This window comes from Pseudonaja textilis, chromosome 1 (genome assembly GCF_049901715.1).
Source record: "Pseudonaja textilis isolate UNSWEBS1 chromosome 1, rPseTex1.2, whole genome shotgun sequence".
NCBI classification, from domain to species: domain Eukaryota; kingdom Metazoa; phylum Chordata; class Lepidosauria; order Squamata; family Elapidae; genus Pseudonaja; species Pseudonaja textilis.
Genome location: NC_141990.1, coordinates 298,239,552 through 298,255,351, shown reverse-complemented (window position 1 = coordinate 298,255,351; position 15,800 = coordinate 298,239,552).

Below are 15,800 nucleotides of genomic sequence, written 5' to 3'. Positions count from 1 at the left end.
AACCTGGAAATAAGGAGATATTTTCTGATAGTGAGAACAATCAACCAATGGAACAGTTTGCCTTCAGAAGTTGTGGGAGCTTCATCACTTAAGGCTTTCAAGAAGAGATTTTAACAGATAACAGATAATCAGAGTTGGAAGGGACCTTGTAGGTCATCTAGTCCAACCCCCCCCCCCCCAAGTGGGAAACACTACACCATTTCTGACAAATGGCAGTCCAATCTCTTCTTGAAATTCAACTGGCATTTGTCAGAAATCTCCTGCTTGGGCGGCGGGGGGGAAAGGTTTGGACTGGATGACCTACAAGGTCCCTTCCAACTCTGTTAATCTGTTAAAAAAAGAATTGCACCTGTCATTTGATTGACCATTCATCAGTTTAGAGACCTTTCTGGAGCTTTTCCCAGCCACTTTCAGTTTTTAACACCGTGGATAATTTAACAAATTGTTTGCAAATTTGACAGCTCAGTGCTTATCCCTAATCCAAGATTGTTGTCATTAAATTAAAAAGCACAGTTCCAATGTCAGAACCTTGAGGGAATCCACTTCTTACTTCCTTTCTTTGGGATAATTGCCCATTTATTCCTGCACTTTGCTTTCTGTTTTTTTTCTAAAAACAACTTAGCATTCACTGAAAGGCCAGGTTCTCCTATCTAATGACCACTAAGTTCACTTGAGAGCTTTGCCAAAAAAAGTTTTTGAAATCCAAATACACAATGTCAACAAAACCACATCCTTCCATCTGCTTGCTTTCACACTTGGAAGATTTCTAAAAGGCTGGTAAATTCTACCCTTACAAAATGTATCCTCATTTTCTTTCATCAAGGTTTATTTTTCCATGTGCCTGGTTATTTTTCTTTTATTTCCATTTCTACCAGTTTCCCTGGAACAGATGTTGAGCTGACTGGCATCCAATTTCCTGCATCTCCTCTGGGCCTGTTTTTAAAAAAACTGATGTCACATTGGCTACCTTCCAGCGTTCTTGTACTAAGGGCTAAGTTACACAATTTACTAGGAAGTCAACAATTTCATATTTGAAATATTCTTTAAGGATTATTAGAGGGATGATATCACAATCCATAGATGCTTAGTATGTAGTCTCACAAAATAACCTAGGATATTGTCTCTTGTTGCTTCCACCTGGAAGGCACATTTGGAAAGGCTAAGCTAAGTGAATGAATCAAGAAAATAAATAATAAATAAGAATTCTCAATTTGTTATTCAGAATAACAGATAATAACTCTTGAGAATTACTGGTACTATGTTTGCGTGGGGGATCCATGGCTCTTACTGTTTGACTACTACTTCCCATCAGTCCTTGTCTGCATGTTCAGTGAGGAGGAGGATGGATTTTCCCACCAGTAGTAGGGTCCAAATGCCAAAGTTAATCCTTGGCTCAATTTCCATCTTTCAGCCTAAACCATCCTGTAGGGTTATTATGAAAAGAAAATAGGTGTGGGGAAGAATGAACAACATCTTGAGTGACTTAAAAGTATGTTGCTAAGAGTAAGCAAGTAAGTAATTTAAACAAATAATTCGCTGCTGAACTGAGAATAAATACACATTTTAAATCTTTCAGTAGGAAGAAAAGAACTCTAATAGCTAAAGATTGTGCTGTGCAACTGTATATTTTTTTTCTCTTTCAACGGTGACAATTATTCTCTTTGGCAATAGGGAAACACCAGAACAATTAAAGTAAAGGCACCAAAACAGGAATGGAAATATTGGATAGCCGCTAGATAGTAGCAAAGAAATGGCATTTTCTGAATCTCTTTACTGACCTTTAGTGGTCATCCAGAGTTTTGCAGCTTAGCAACTCTATTACAAAGACCATTCATTTCATTCTGTTTTCATTCCCATTGATAACAAGCAGCCAGTGTTCTTTAAAGAATAGTAAAAAAAATATCATGTCCTTGGCAACAAAGTAATTATCATTAAAAGGTCATCAAAAATTCCCTAGAGATTTTGTATTGAAGTTAAAATGAATTTATTATTTTTAACTGGTAAAAAATGAGATTGATGTAGCAATTTATATTTTGAAGACATCAGACATCCCAAAGCATTTTAATATTAAAAACTCAGTTGCCAGTGGAGCTAATATAAATTTATGGCACAGTAAAAGCAACTTCTTTTGAATGTCATGAATACATTGGTTTTATCCAGATATAATTCTGACTTTGAGATGCCACTAAGACATAGCAACAGGGGAAGAGAGTAAAAAGAAAACAGTCTTAAAAAGTTCATTATAACCATGATCATGGTTCCATAAAAACTCTCTTCATTTCTGTCACAGAGTATTAATGGGAAAGACAGCACTCATGCAGCTAGAACTAAGTTCAGAATGTAACCCTGATGGCACTTTCTTTCTTCTCCCCTGCTCCTCCAATATCTAGATCAGGGGTCCCCAAACTTGGCAACTTTAAGACTGGTGGACTTCAATTTCCAGAATTCTGGGAGTTGAAGTCCACCAGTCTTAAAGTTGCCAAGTTTGGAGATCTCTGATCTAGATGCTTGGTGCCATGGCAAAAAAGAATGCCAGGTGAGATGTCATGTTAAGTATCTGGTGTATATAGATTATTTTTAAGTAAAGTAAATACAGGGGCTCAATTCACATCTGGAAGTGTCATTCTAGATTGGCGCCTTGCCCCTATGCTAACTGAAAGAAAAAGGGAGCCACAAGGAATGTTTAATCCAACATATAATTTGTTCCCGATTCTACTAAAAATACAGACTCCAGCCGCGCATAGGAAGTGGTAATCCACAGGCTTCTTGTGGCACCCAGGGCCTTGTTTGCAGCCCATAAGCTTCCTGATGAGTTACAGAAACACATCTGCAAAGTGTTAGGCTTCAGCATGTTTTTAAAAATAAAAACATAAATCAGATATGTTAAACCTCCTCAGTTTGCCCACCTGCAGGGAGATCCATGGATCAAAAAGGGTGGGCTTTCAGAGTCTCAAAGGTCTTTTAAATGGAGTCCTTCCTCAACACATTTAAAACTTTTATTTTCACCCACACGGACATTTTTTTAAAAAGGAAAAAATTATATTCCACACTTCAGTGCCATTTCTTTTCTTTTTTGTCTCACTTTTCCTTTAAATTAATATACTTAACTTTTATATAATACTATTATGAAGAGTTATGAATCCTGTTATGAAGACTTTCTAAATAGGTGCTTCCAGCCCTTGGCAAAATCATGCTTTCTCTTCTTTCGAGTGATTCAATCAGGAATACTAAAATCCAAGAATTTTTCATTTACATATTAGAAGAATGAAAAAAATTTCAGGCATTCAACCCAGGCGTTCATTTTCTGCAACAATATTTCTTTACCCTTGAGACTGGCTGCAGTTAAAATTGTTCCAAGCCAGATGCCTTTTGTTGCTTTATTCAACAGGGCTGTCTTGTCATTAAGAAACTGAAGCAACTATCCCATGGGAACAGGGCCACTATTTGGGAGACAGATCTGCATGTTATTTGCTTCCTTTGCTAGTTTGCAGTTCCAAGGGCAGTAGAAAATGCTATTTATTCTGCAATGTTGAGAACAAGACTAATTCATTTCAATGTGCGAAATGGGAACCAAGTGGTTTTGGCTGTTGGTAGGATGATCAGTAATTCCTCCTCTTATAAACAACTAGCTCTATACCCGTGCTTCGCTACAGAACTATGTGATTGGGCTTAGTTTTGGGGAGGAAAATAAGGAAAAAAATTGTGCCTCTGCCTACCAGAATCCATTGGTATTCATCTGGCTAGCGTCCTGTCAGTGTGTGAGAGAGTTGGGGGCTGTTTGGAAAGTGAAACAGAATTTGCTGTGTGAGCAAGAAGGAGACAGCCAGGAGCCTGGGCATGGCTTAGCTCAACTGTTCTGTACTAAAGCTGGTTGCTGCTGTGAAACTAAAACTGAAACTCCTCTCCTCTGCTTGTGTTTTGCATTTGGAACAGGTTTCTTTTCAGGTGGGGTGAGGGAGTAGAACTCCTTAGCATGAGAGAGTGTTAATAATAATATATGAAATACTAATGCTCTGATGGTCATTTCTAAAAATCCTTTCTTAGTGAGCACCTAGAAGCCAAGAGGAACATACATGCCAAATTTCAAGTTTGTAGGCTTTACAGTTCTGGAGATTTTGTGTGATGCATGAGTGGTATATAGATTAGCACATTGAAGGGTTTATATCTTAAAAAAACAAACCAAGAGAGAATTTCAAGTGAATGATACTTGCTCTAAATATTGCTACAGATGTTAAATTGCCACTCTCCTCTGGCTTAATATTATAACCTTTTTATAAAAAATCCCCCAAACTTCGAAAGGGAGGAGAATAGCAAGAGGACAGGTAGGAAATGATGCTTGGTACATTAATCTATATCATAAATGAGAATTTGGAAGAGAAGGGTTAGGAAAATCAACAACATTGTATTCATCATACAGAATGGATAGAATTTTTTAAAAAGTTCAATTTGGCAATAAGCCCACATCTCTTTGTTTTCTTCTGCATTTGCAAAATCACACACATGGTAAGTGATTTTTTCCCTTTAAAGAGTCACGAGGTGAACTCTGTCCAGAGTTGATCTGAATTCCTTGTATCATGTATGAATTGTTTGTTATTTTGCAGGAAAAATAAAATCTTTTTAGAACAAGCTGTCTGTCTCCTGTTAAGGGATAGACAAATATTTTGAGAGGGCAAATGCCAATTTTCCCCAGCTTCAATACTTGGTCAACATTACTAATAGAGGTATTGAACAAACCTGGCACTTTTGTACTGATGACCTTCTTATATCAGTTTCTCCCTTGGCATTTGAGTGAAGGCCATTGAACTCTGGAAAAGAATGACACCCAGGAGGAGTGTCACTTGTGTTACAGCCAAGGTTGTTTTCTCTGAAATGGCTCAAGCATGCTTCCGGGAAGTCTCTGAATCTAAAAGGATTTATCCAACATAGATGTGTATCAGAGCCCCAAAAGAAACAATATTACCTAGACCAGAGATCTCCAAACTTGGCAACTTTAAGACTTGTGAACTTCAACTCCTATGCTGGCTGGACAATTCTGGGAGTTAATGACATGACCTAGACATATAGGAATCTTTCTTCAGGAGGAGTTAGCAGCATACTAGACATGAGATTCTTTCCTCTATCTGATACTAATATTTTAAATATTATTATTATTATTTTAAATAGGAAATTGGTGTACTGCATAACAAAGCATCATCTTTCAAGTAATATTCTGGAGTCCACCCTTAGGTTCTTCTTCACTTGCCTCTAACCACTGCTTCTTTCCACCAGGAAATTTCAATTCATCATTAACTGGTCTAGTTTTAAAATAACATTTGGCCTCTTTTCCCTGTGCATCCTCCTCCCTGCCACCCCGTGGATAGGATTTCACTTGCTTTGCTGATCATTTGATGGCTGATAAGACCAGGGGTTGAGATCTGTCCAACAGCTGCTCTTGGCCAATTTAAGCTACTGCGAGTATGTCCCTTCTCCTGCAGTCACTAGACATTTCACTTTGTAGCCAGTTTGACTTACTAGAGCAAACACTTGCCTTGTAAAGAAGCCTTGGCTCACTGAGTGCCTGATCAGCGTTTTCCATAGCATCTGACCAATCTCATGTGAGATTGGCTTAGCTAAGATAGGCTTAGCACACTTCTGAAGAAGAATCTGAGTTTTAAAGATGGGTTTAAGCAGGTATACCATGCCCTTATAATGGGTTTCACACAACGTTAATTTACATTGGGAAAGACAGAGTTTTTGCCAGATGTCCTTTGATAGTTTGGTCATATGTGCATGTTTCAGGGTTTTTTCCTGCTTCCATTGACAAAGGTTGCAGTTGCAGAGAGCCAGTTAGAGGTAGCCAACTTTTATGAATCCAATAGGTACTCAGCTTTTCCTATGGCATAGTTAATAAATCTTGAACTCCTTAACCATCAAAAGATTCCCTAAATAGACAATGACCCTGTGAGTTTGGACATGTGAAAAAAACAACAACACCACAACATGTATTTCTTCAGTGGCTTTACTGCAGAGATATTCATATTAGCCTCATTTCATTTTCATACATAAATGGTGCACAGGACAATTCTACATCTTCCTGCTGCTCTCAGATAACAACCCTTCTATCACATTTAAATGCCAGGAGCATTTAAAACATCTCAGGACATGACCTGTGACACAAAACAGGTGTCACACGTCATCTTCTGTGACACCAGTTTATAATGTGCCTAAACATTATTATAGAAGTTTTAGTATTAGATTATATTATTTGTATTAGTTTGCCATGTTTGTTAGGTCAATTTATTGATTCTATCCCCTGCTCTTAGATTTTTTCCGAGTTTTGTTCTCCAATTTTTGTTGTGATTGTTTTTTTTACTTATTAATGCAATTTTATTGTTTTATGTTATATTTTAATTTTTAAAAAAATTCTTGGTACCTCACCCTCTTTATGCTAGCCCTTGATTGTAAAATAGGTTCATTTGTTTTGAAAAAGGCTTTTACACGGCTGCCTTTTTCACTGTTATTATTTTATTATCATTAGGTTATTATAGAATAACACAATCTTTATATGTGAAATCTTTGATGCTCTCTGAGCTTGATTGTTTTCTTTATACAATATTTACTATTATGCTTAATGTTACTATATTATTTTGAGGATTTGTGCAAGACCTTAATTAATCAATGCTTCAATAATATATCTGGTTATTTACCTACATAACATTTTTCTTATTACATTCTTCCTTTGGTAGTGCTAGGAGCCATGGTGATGATGAGTGTCATTTTTTAGTCCTGATCTGTGACCTGTACATCTAACCCAGTTTGAGGGATGGAGTTGCTTTGTATTGTTACTAAACCCAAATAAAGTCTATATATAAAATGCTGCTTGCATTTCTCCTGTTACTATGGGAACGGAGACAGAGTAACCATCTACAATATGTTGGCTTTTGAGCAACAGCAGTCTACAGTTGCCTGGCTCATAGTAAGTGAAAGTTTCCATTTGCATTCCATCATAATTGTTCTTCTAACATCCCTAGAAGAGATCCCCATGCATATTTCTTTTGTTGGTCACAGTAAACAGTCCAGGAAACTCACCAGAGCAATAGTTATGCAACTCCAACAAGAACTTTGAATTGGTATACAAAAGAGTTTTAATATGGGCCATTCTGTGCATGCTTGGGTGATTTGCAAGGTTCAGTGCTCTTCAGGTTAGTAATTATCCAAATCACAATAGCCCATAAGAGATGAGTGGAGCCATGCCTGGGGATCAGCTTATATGTTATGTTTTCTGTTTTAGCTCATTGCAGGAGAGACTTGAAATAGTCTTGTCCCAATAGAAAGATAATCTCATAAGCCTCATGTTCCATAGTTCCATGGAAGCTTCTGGTACTAATTTGGCTTCCAAAGCTGACACCTCATTTTCAGGCACAATAATACTGTTTCCTCCTTCACGCCTTCTTCATGCAGATTTTTCATATCTCTGAAACTTGGATAATAAATAAATAGAACTTTTCTGTTAGGAACCTCTACCAATAGTTGCAAATCTCTTGGCTTCCCATGCCCGCCCCCCCAATCATTTGGTGGAATCCCTATTTAGATCTGTAGGGACAAAGGTCTCCTACTTAGTGTTTATGCCTTCTATCATTACCCCAATGATACCTATCTCTCTCAGTGGTGGGATTCAAATTTTTTTTACTACCAGTTCGGTGGGCGTGGCTTGGTGGGCGTGGCAAGGGGAAGGATACTGTGAAATCTCCGGTCAGAGGTGATATTTGCTGGTTCTCCAAACTACTCAAAATTTCTGCTACAGGTTCTCCAGAACTGGTCAGAACCTACTGAATAGCACCTCTGATCTCTCTCCTTTCTTCCACAGTTCCAGATGGTTTGGGAGGATATTGTCCCCACAATCTTGGGGCAGTGGCAGAAGCTATATCTCCATATATGCACTATATGGTCAGTAGGAGGCCATGTGAACAGGAAGAAATTTGTCTTAACTACTTCAGGTTGAATTCTACTGAAGTTTGCTAGAGTGAAATTTGGCATGATTCATTTCTATTCTGCATTCAGCACCGCTATGGACTCCAGCCAGTCAGTGTCCTGAAACTCCAAAATCATGTATGAGAGAGTCATCACCCCACCATTTATACCTGAGGACAAAACTTGGACTGTAATGGCAGCAAATTAGTTGGATGCCATCTAGCAATCATTAGGAGGTTTGTAGGCCAGATCTGGTTACCTTATCTTGACTTTTCACAGAAGGTGATCTGATTAACCAGTGGTAACTAGTCACAGAGAACTAAAATCATGCCTATCTGGTAAGAAAAACTTGCATTTTAAACCAAATATGAAGGAAGTGATTTATTCTTTGGACATGCAGATCTGAGTCTTTTCCCTCCCTCCCCACTTCTTCCAATTCCAGCTACTTCATCATTTTCAGGCAATTTATAGGTTTCTTTTTCCAAGAGTAATTCCTGTTTTTCTTTCTGCACTTGAGGTTTTGTGTTTTATTTTGTTTTAGAATATAGTATTAAAATACTTCATAAAGAAAAGCCTATCTCCCTCCTTTCTTCAGCTGAATTCTACATATTTCTACCTCCCCTGAGATTCTTTTCCAAGCAGTAGATTTGACTGAAGTCAACTCTAACACATTTCCACACTCTGCCAAAATGTCATTGCTGGATTTCGCTGTTTGTTTTTTTGAACATGCTGACAAACTGGAGAGAACTTCTTGTACAGGATTTCTTATAATTGCTGCTTACCTCCCCAGCACAACTCCCTCTCTCTTTCTCCCTCCCTCCCTCGTTCTCCCTCCCTCCCTCTCTCTCCTTGTGTTCCTTGAGTCTTAAACATCTCATTCGAAGGTTTCAGTGTTGTATTTCCCCAAATTTGTTGTAGGTGACTGCTTCTTTTCTCTCTTTTCTTAAATATTTATTTCAGAAATCCATGCTGCTGATTAAGAATTTTAAATATTTCTCTTCCACAGGAACTCAGGATGCTAGTGGTTTGAGTTTATTTGTCATGGAGTACTTGACTCTTGACTTGTATTTTGCTGAGCATTTACCAGGCAAGGGTTGAAAGAGAAACATTCCTTCTGTATTTCAGTGAACTTGCTTGGACTGGCTGGTTTTCTGCTGAACATGCCAAGAACATGGGCAGCAGCCTATCTAACAGAGCATTATATTTTGAGGTGAATATAAAGTGAGCCTAGTTGACCAGAGTGATAAGAGTTTCTGTGCCAGTGGAATTTGGATAACCTGAAAATGCGAAAAGTGAAACCTTAACTGAAAACTGAAGAATACAACACTGAAACCTTTGAATGAAATCTTTAATTTGTTATTATTATACATATTATTGTCCAGGATGGGCAGAGTTAATTATGGGATTATTGTTCCCTCTTGTGCCAAAACAAATTAACTGTTGATTCTGTGACCTGATTCACCAAAAATGAATATTTAGTAGTAAAAGTAGAATTTGCAGACATATTAAATGTTAGTGATCATGTAATACTGGAATTGTTGATAGTAAGGGAAATGTGAAGCTGATGTAATCAAAAGAAGACCTTGGATTTTAAAAAAAGGAACTGTAGTGAATTCAAGTCACTAAAAATATACTAAAATGTGTAATTGTTTTCTAACCTGGAAAATAGCAAGAGAAGCCAATGTGGCTTCATAGAAAGTTTTGCTTCAATCCAAAAGTAAAATGAAAGAAAAAAATAAGACAGAAGGAAGAATGCATGCAGTGTAAAAAACAACCTGCACCAGGAGTAGATGGGAATACAGAAGGGAGTTGCAATGATCAGGCTGAATCTCTACCCATTATATTTGGGAATCCAAATATGAGCAAAGAGCCAGATGTCTGAAAAAGGGAAATATTATTCTACCTTCAAAAAGAATGAAAAGAAATACTTGATTACTATAGACTAAACAGTCTGACAGCCATATCTGGGGAAAAGTTGGAGCAGATTAAAAAAAAAAACATATTGCTTTCTACAATGCACTGATATCCAAAAATCTACAGAAATTTGAGCAAACTTAACTAATCTTATTTATGTTTCAAAAGGGATATTTATTATTTATATTCCACCTTTGTTATTTTTACAAATAACTCAAGGTGAGGGACACATCCAACAAACCTCCCTCCTCCTATTTTCCCCACAACAACAACCCTATGACATGATTTGGGCTGAGAGAGAATGGCTGGCCCAAAGTCACCCAGCTGGCTTTCATGGCCAATTTTCTTAGTTGATTTGGGGAGTGCTGTAGACAGAATGTAAAGTCAATAATTAACAAAACATGATATAGTGCTCTACCATATACTATTTAGAAAGTTATTTAAATATGGCTAGATGTCTTGCTATCAGCTGCATAAGATAGAAGAGACTAAAAAACAATGTCATAGAAATTAGGACTGTTTTTATTCTAACCACTATAGTAACAGAATTTTGCATGTCTGACTGTACTTTCCCCTCCCTCATCTTATCTTAGTATGAACTAGGCAGGGGTCTGTCTGATATATTTACTCAAATCAGTTTCTTGGAGTGAACTCATGGCCCACCAGTTTTTTACCCTTGCCTTGACTGTCTTTCAAAGCCATTCCTTAGCCCTCTGTTGTTGATGTTTAGTTGCTAAGTCATGTCTGACTTTTTGCAACTCCATGGACCATAGCATGCAAGGCCTCCCTCTCCTCCACTGTTTCCCAGAGTTTGCCCAAATTCATATTCATTGCATCAATGACACTATCTAACAATTTCATCTTCTGACGTTCACTTCTCCTTTTGCCTTCAATCTTTCCCAAAATCAGGGTCTTTCCAAGTGAGTCCTTTTTTCTCATTTGATGGCCAAAATATTTGAGCTTCAGCTTTAGTATCTGTTCTTCCAAAGGACATGCCCTACGTATGCTTATTTGATATATCCTCAGATGTTTTGAGAAGTACATGAAAGAGGAGTCATTCATGATTGCTCTTCAAATTGCAATGAAGTATCATAAATGAGGTGCCAGAGAATTTGGTTCTGCAATAAACAACCTTTACCATGTTTCTTAATTATTTGAATAAAGTAGAGAGATAATATCTTACCAGACTTACACATAAGGACAACCAGGTAACAGAGATAATTTTAGAAGACAGAAATAAAATCTAAATGATTTTGACAGCATAGAGAAATAGACTTAATGCTCCAGAATTAAATTTAATAAAGACAAATGAAGAATTCTTCATTTAGAAACCAGAAATAAATAACAGATATAGGAAGAGGATACTGGAAAATTATATAAATTTACATATTTTTGCCATTATGCAAGGGGTGCAGAAGTGGAGTGTTTATTAAGTTTCCAAGTGAGTCAAACCTTTTCATGTGTATTTCATTCCATTATATTTCAGGACAAATTAGATTAGTGTGTATGAAATTGTATCCTGATAAACCTACATTATCACCTGGAAAGCGTTTTCTCTTGTATGTTAGGCCCAAGATCAGATGCAAAGGGAAGGATTACTATTTTTTATTTTTTTTATTAGAGTTTATTGGAATATAAAATACAAATAAAAATAAAAATTGCAATAGCAATAGCCTTATATACTGCTTTATAGCACTCTCTAGGTCAGTGGTGGCTAACTTTTTGGGGCTCCTGTGCCCAAAATTGTGCGCACGCTTGCATGCTTGCACTTGCATGCCAGCACCCAGAAGGCAATGTGTGTCCCCCACACCCGTATGCATGCACACGCAATCCCCACCCACCACCCCTGCCACCCCCTGACCTGCACTGCGCCTCATAGCTGATTTTCGTCTGATCTAAGGCCTTTTTCGGCCTCCCAGAGGCTTTAGGAAGTCTTCTGCAAGCTTTGCAGAAACTAGCCCTGTTTCATCACTTCTGGTATTTTAAGAAAAACAGGAAGCGATGAAACTTGGCTAGTTTTCAGCCTGCAAAGCCTGCAGAAGCCTGCAGAAGCCTTCCTCAAGCCTTTGGGAGGCCAAAAATGGTCTCAAACCTGCCGAAAATGAGCTGTGAGGCATGCATATGCGCAATGAGGTAAGTTTGCCTGCAGCTCGCGTGCCGGCACAAATGGCTCTGCGTGCCACCTGTGTCACACGGGTCATAGGTTCGCCATCACAACTATAGGTGGTCACAGAGTCACCATATCTGGACCTTCATTTTATCAACCTCAGAAGGATGGAAGGCTGAGTCAACTTGGAGCTGGTCCGAACTGAATTCCTGGCTATGGGCAGAGTTAAACTACAATACTACATTCTAACCACTGTACCACCACAGCTCCTATCAGAAAGGAAGGAGGAAAGGAGTACAATATAAAGGAAAGGGACAAGAAAAGGAAAAGAAAAAGGCATGATTTCTGACTCTTTGATGTTGACTCTTTTTGATGATACAAACCTCAAATTTTTGCTTTATATTTCTGGCAAATATATTTCCATTTCTATGACTACAAAGTGAAACACAAAAACTGTTTTGTAATGATAATAATAAAGTCAAAGCTGCGTGACAACACATATACATTTTATTAAGTCTATTTCAGGAAGTTCACCTAAGTCCTTCAAACCTCAGGCATTTACGGATGACGATCATTTCCCTGACAATATTTTCTCTTCCCCGCCAGCATTCAAATGTTGTAAGCAAATAATTATGACCTTGAACTATACTGCAGATTAATTACACGTTGAAAATATTTCTTCTTGAGTAGATAAAATAAACTGAGGGGAAAAAACAACCTCCCAAATGAAAACATTATTCATTAATTTGGGGGTGCTGAAGTCTTTGGAAGCAGATACGGATTTCAGAAGAAGAAAACTTGCATGCTTAAGTTGTTAAGCTACTAGACAGAAGGCCCTTGTTTATGCTGGTAGACACTTTTCCTTTCTGCTGTTGATCTTGAATGATTGGCAACAGGGAGCCAAAAAACAATTATTGTCTGGCTCCCAGATGCCTTAAGACCCAAAGATCCGGTTATTCCAGCAGGTCTTGGGATCCCAGGGGGCAGGTGAACGAGTGAGGCAACTCTGCTATTATTTAACATTTCTTTGTCTATTCTTTGTTTTAGCTTGGTTTTTGTACTATTTAATGCATTTATTTCACTCTTTTAGCTCTGTTGTACGCCTCTCAGAGTCGATTGGTTTGTGAGATGGGCAACTTATGTAAATTAGTTTAATAAATAAATATTCTCAAAAATGGAAAGATTCTTTAATACCCCCAATGGAGGAGTCATCGGTGTAGAAAACAGAACCAGCAGAGATGTCAAAAATAACATGGACATTTTGTTGAAAAAAAGAGAAAACTACAGTTGTGATTTATGGCTTGGAAGATCAGAAAGGGTAGCTTATGGAAAGAAGGAAGTTATGACAAAATCTTAGAGAATAAAATGCAAATACATTCATAACCACAGTGAAAAAGATCAGAAACTGCTTTTTTATCATCTTTTCTTTCTTTTCTTTTCCTTTTTATTCACAATTTTTTGTTTTCTTTGTTTCCCTCCCTAATTTTTTGTATTGTTTTTAGCTTCTGAAAACTTTCTTCAATAAAAATTATATTTAAAAAATGACTGCTTACAAATGTTTCAGAACACTGCAAAAGAAAATAGGTTTTTCAGGATGATACTAAGGAAATATCTTTGACTTTATTAATTCAGCACTCTTTTTTTGCAATGGTCTATGGTAAATCGTTATAAGAGGCAAATAAATTAGGCATTTTTAAACTGCAGTTTGAAGCTCTAAATCTTTATTCCTCAATTTGAATTGCTGGATGAGGTGGTAATAAACTCAAATGATTATAAGGCTCAGAACAAATAATTCTCATGCATTGTAAAATTAAAGAAAGGACAACTTGATTGACAAATCATTAGAAATGAATTATGTAGTGCTATTATTTCAGATAATTTTGAATCTGGGTATTTATTGTTTCAAGACAGTCTCATTTCATTATTAGTAAAGAATAGCATTTTAAAAGAAGAACAGAGGATTTTATGGTTCAAAATAAAATACACACATCTATTACAGTAAAACTCAATCTTTTCAGACATGGATCTTTGGAAGAACAATGGATAGTTCAAGTGAATTTTTGTGTGGTGTTTGGAACACCTAAACCTAGATAAGTATATCTGGTCAGATCTTCTTTGAAGCTGTTCCCAGGATCGGTGTATTCTGAGCAATGATTAAATGACATACATAGGAAACTGTGTTTTACTAAAATCAGATACTTCAGTGCATTTAATCAATATTGCTGCTATTGATTGCCGGTATATATTGAAAGGTTTCATTCAGGAGTTCTCTACCTGATATTGAACCTGCAACTTGGTGATACAAGTGACAAATGTCTGTCTAGGCTTTATACATACTGTATATGTTCACAGTTCTTTATGTAATGGTCCAAACTCATATTCAGGCTTCTTCTCTTATAATATTGATAGAATTGCAGTAGTTAGATGGAAAGAAGGAAATGCTGCACAGGGTTGGCACTTGACAATCTTTTTTGTCTTCATAGTGATCTGTGTCTTCATTGTGCTGCTATGCCACCTCTGCATTATTTTCTGTCTGTTTACTTAGTGTCCATCCATCTATCCATCCATCATCTTTCTGTTGACTTGTTCATCCATCTAACCATCTCTCATTTGGTGGATATCCAAAATTTTGAAATAATTTCTGAGATTATATTTTAACTAATTAATTTTAGTGCCTTGAACAAAGTATGTTGAATTAAAGTTTGAATGGGTTTCCTTTCATGTCCAGGGGCCCAAGTGCCCTTTTATCCTCTAAAAAGGCCTTTTCTTTAATAAAACCTATGTGTTGACAGATTCATAGTTTAGGAAAACCCATTTCAAGGAAAAACTTCATTAAGCCCAAATAAATACTTTCAAATTGACATTCACAGAATAATGTATTCTTCATTACAGTTTAATTAACCAGAAAGTTCTACTCCTAGTTATATGACCACTCAGTGAATTAGCACACTCACTTTATTCATAAGCAGTAGCACTTTTTATGGTTTATTAACTATGGCAATTGTCCAATAAGACAGTAGTTTACTGTCATTGCAAAATTATATCCATAAAAGATTTGTGAAGTTTAATGTCATTAAGGGATAAAATTGAGGAAATTATCTATTTTACACTGACCTAACAATATGTATGAAAGCTTGTTATGGCCTTGCCAGGTCAAATTATGCGTGCTTGAGTATGAACATAGTGAAGCAGAATCGAAGTATGATTCTTTAAGCTGTAGCATGTGATTCATACTGGTTATTCCAGTCCTGTTTCTACACTTCTACATTTTAATAGTGCAAGTTAAGAGTGACAAACTCTGACATAAATAAGGCATTTCCAGCTAGTGCTTTTAAAAGTGTACCATTTGACCAGCTGGAATTTTACAGTTAAAATTTCTATTCTGGAAGTTGGCACTAATGTTATAGATCTGTTAATAAAAAGTAGCCAAAACAAACAAACAAAAACAAACAAACACACCTCACCCACCCAATCCATCAAACAAAAACAAACAATACAACCACAATCAAACAAGAAACATTAGCCTGGTTTGAAATTAAGGAAATACACAGCATAACAAAAAAATTGTTTATGTGAGAAATGTCCTCCTCCTATCTCAGACTGAATTCCGTTATCTAAATGTAAGGTTGGCTCCACATATGAAAACAGGCCAGAAAACCAGACAGGGCCTCTATCGATCACAGCTCTGTCATTCACTATGTATGTGAAAGAGATTGTTTCCTATACGGGGAATGTTTGTAAGAAGTTTTGCCCACCTGAAATACTCCAGAGGGCATGAACCTGGGGAAGGTGGATGATGGCTATATATGTCTTACAATGAAATGTACAT